The sequence below is a fragment of the Nomia melanderi genome, unplaced genomic scaffold (genome assembly GCF_051020985.1).
Source record: "Nomia melanderi isolate GNS246 unplaced genomic scaffold, iyNomMela1 scaffold0098, whole genome shotgun sequence".
Lineage (NCBI taxonomy): Eukaryota > Metazoa > Arthropoda > Insecta > Hymenoptera > Halictidae > Nomia > Nomia melanderi.
The window spans coordinates 6,195-10,000 of NW_027475213.1; the positions used below are offsets into that span (position 1 = coordinate 6,195).

At 37.5% G+C, this 3,806-nt stretch overlaps 1 non-coding gene across 1 annotated transcript in view; it reads left to right on the top strand.

Moving 5' to 3' along the window:
- The first annotated feature begins 3,761 nt into the window (after positions 1–3,761).
- The window catches only part of LOC143175508 (small subunit ribosomal RNA), a 1,921-nt gene continuing 1,876 nt past the window's right edge, over positions 3,762–3,806 (top strand). Inside the window, exon 1 of the ribosomal RNA XR_013000268.1 lies at positions 3,762–3,806. This exon is cut by the window's right edge and continues 1,876 nt beyond it. This is a non-coding gene — a ribosomal RNA (small subunit ribosomal RNA).

Below are 3,806 nucleotides of genomic sequence, written 5' to 3' on the forward strand. Positions count from 1 at the left end.
CAGCTCGCTCCGACGAATCGGTTTTTTCCATTTTTTCCGAAAAATAAATTTTTGTAATTTTTTTTAATGTCAAAAACGTTAATAAACGTCATGTTTACGCATGGATTAAACATTGAAATAATTTTAAAACGCTTATTAAAAAAGTTGTTGTCGACCGTGGGACTTAGAAAAATTTCGGGAAGTCCGATTCGCCTGCTGGAATTACCGCACGGGCTGGACACCTCGCTCCGACGAATCGGTTTTTTCCATTTTTTTTGAAAAATAAATTTTTGTAATTTTTTTTAATGTTAAAAACGTTAATAAACGTCATGTTTACGCATGGATTAAACATTGAAATAATTTTAAAACGCTTATTAAAAAAGTTGGTGTCGACCGTGGGACTTAGAAAAATTTCGGGAAGTCCGATTCGCCTGCTGGAATTACCGCACGGGCTGGACACCTCGCTCCGACGAATCGGTTTTTTCCATTTTTTCCGAAAAATAAATTTTTGTAATTTTTTTTAATGTTAAAAACGTTAATAAACGTCATGTTTACGCATGGATTAAACATTGAAATAATTTTAAAACGCTTATTAAAAAAGTTGGTGTCGACCGTGGGACTTAGAAAAATTTCGGGAAGTCCGATTCGCCTGCTGGAATTACCGCACGGGCTGGACACCTCGCTCCGACGAATCGGTTTTTTCCATTTTTTTTGAAAAATAAATTTTTGTAATTTTTTTTAATGTTAAAAACGTTAATAAACGTCATGTTTACGCATGGATTAAACATTGAAATAATTTTAAAACGCTTATTAAAAAAGTTGGTGTCGACCGTGGGACTTAGAAAAATTTCGGGAAGTCCGATTCGCCTGCTGGAATTACCGCACGGGCTGGACACCTCGCTCCGACGAATCGGTTTTTTCCATTTTTTCCGAAAAATAAATTTTTGTAATTTTTTTTAATGTTAAAAACGTTAATAAACGTCATGTTTACGCATGGATTAAACATTGAAATAATTTTAAAACGCTTATTAAAAAAGTTGGTGTCGACCGTGGGACTTAGAAAAATTTCGGGAAGTCCGATTCGCCTGCTGGAATTACCGCACGGGCTGGACACCTCGCTCCGACGAATCGGTTTTTTCCATTTTTTCCGAAAAATAAATTTTTGTAATTTTTTTTAATGTTAAAAACGTTAATAAACGTCATGTTTACGCATGGATTAAACATTGAAATAATTTTAAAACGCTTATTAAAAAAGTTGGTGTCGACCGTGGGACTTAGAAAAATTTCGGGAAGTCCGATTCGCCTGCTGGAATTACCGCACGGGCTGGACACCTCGCTCCGACGAATCGGTTTTTTCCATTTTTTTTGAAAAATAAATTTTTGTAATTTTTTTTAATGTTAAAAACGTTAATAAACGTCATGTTTACGCATGGATTAAACATTGAAATAATTTTAAAACGCTTATTAAAAAAGTTGGTGTCGACCGTGGGACTTAGAAAAATTTCGGGAAGTCCGATTCGCCTGCTGGAATTACCGCACGGGCTGGACACCTCGCTCCGACGAATCGGTTTTTTCCATTTTTTCCGAAAAATAAATTTTTGTAATTTTTTTTAATGTTAAAAACGTTAATAAACGTCATGTTTACGCATGGATTAAACATTGAAATAATTTTAAAACGCTTATTAAAAAAGTTGGTGTCGACCGTGGGACTTAGAAAAATTTCGGGAATTCCGATTCGCCTGCTGGAATTACCGCACGGGCTGGACACCTCGCTCCGACGAATCGGTTTTTTCCATTTTTTTTGAAAAATAAATTTTTGTAATTTTTTTTAATGTTAAAAACGTTAATAAACGTCATGTTTACGCATGGATTAAACATTGAAATAATTTTAAAACGCTTATTAAAAAAGTTGGTGTCGACCGTGGGACTTAGAAAAATTTCGGGAATTCCGATTCGCCTGCTGGAATTACCGCACGGGCTGGACACCTCGCTCCGACGAATCGGTTTTTTCCATTTTTTTTGAAAAATAAATTTTTGTAATTTTTTTTAATGTTAAAAACGTTAATAAACGTCATGTTTACGCATGGATTAAACATTGAAATAATTTTAAAACGCTTATTAAAAAAGTTGGTGTCGACCGTGGGACTTAGAAAAATTTCGGGAAGTCCGATTCGCCTGCTGGAATTACCGCACGGGCTGGACACCTCGCTCCGACGAATCGGTTTTTTCCATTTTTTTTGAAAAATAAATTTTTGTAATTTTTTTTAATGTTAAAAACGTTAATAAACGTCATGTTTACGCATGGATTAAACATTGAAATAATTTTAAAACGCTTATTAAAAAAGTTTACTCTTGACCGTGGGGACTTAGAAAAATTCCGGCTTGCACGGATTCGACCACTCTGTTTTTCGGAGTTTCTGAGAAAAATAAATTTTTGTAATTTTTTTCATTATGATTTCTGAGTTCTCCCAGTAGTTTAATGTAAGGATTAAGCATTTAAAAATTTTTAAATCGAATATTAAAAAAGTTTACTCTTGCAATTTTTGGAAAAAAAAAATTCTAAAAAATTTTTCTTTCGGTGGAAACTAACGTTTAATATGTACAATAACGATTTATCGAATAAAAATCGTATGTTAATATATGTTCGAATCGACCATAGTTTCAGCGGCTAAGTACCAGCAGCCCGGCCGGTTGGTCTGTACGCGCGGCAGTTTACCACCATAAGCGCCCGTGCTGAGCGGCCGGCGCCGCGGTCGTCGCGGCCGCCCGTTTGGTTACTATAAGAGAGCACGTCGGTTCGAGCGGACCGGTCGGCGCAGCGGCGGGCGAGCGGCTATTCTACGATCTCGGTCGAGAAGCAGTCGTTCAGCTCCTCGAGGTCCATTCCTCGACTGTTCTGTACCGCGTTCCGTTGCGAATTTTTCTCTACACAGCATGACCACGGGTCGGTGTCTCAGACCGAATGGCCCTTATGTGGTAAGCCCAGAATGTTGGGTTGGATACAACGTATATTCGTTATACTTGTACGACTCTCACATCAACTCTCAGAAACCCAAAAGGGGTTTTCTATCCGAGCGAAAATATATTTTTCGTATACAAAAATTTAATGGCAAAGACCAAACGAAATACTACACACAAAAAGGGGCGACGAACAAAAATTGTTCGAATGAAATATAATATATACATATAAAATTGAGGTGTCCTAAGAGAGAAATACATAAACTAAGAGGTATATATTATAAGAAATATATATTATTTCTGGGCAAAGAAGAGAGAACGAAAAGAAGAGTATGATCTTTAACGCGAGGGCCTCGACATGGGTACGCCTAGCATGGTTCGCGCTTTCTCGATATGTCCAGCATGTTAACGTACGCGGTCTTCGGACTTCGTGCGTTATGTCCGTGCTTACACGATGGAGAGCGCTCGAGCATACGTGCTTACAAACCTGAAAGTCGATGTGACATCCGAGATTCTTTTTCTTCTAAAAAGATCTCGGAGAGATACACGGGAGAGTTTGAAATTTTTGGAGGTCCTCCTGATGTATATGCGCGGATATACCCATGTGGTAATTCGTGCGGAGTTGGTAATCTAATAGTGGAGCGAAATTTACCAACTCGAAAGAGAAGAGAGAAGAGAGTAGAGAGAAGAGAGAGGAGAAAGAGAACTGTCTTAAAGACGAGAAAAAGTATCGTCGATCCGACTCTTAAGGGGAGAGAGTCGGCGACTAAGATATATATATACATACATATTTTTGCTTCGTATGATGAAAATTTACTCGAAGCTCCCTGGTTGATCCTGCCAGTAGTCATATGCTTGTCTCAAAGATT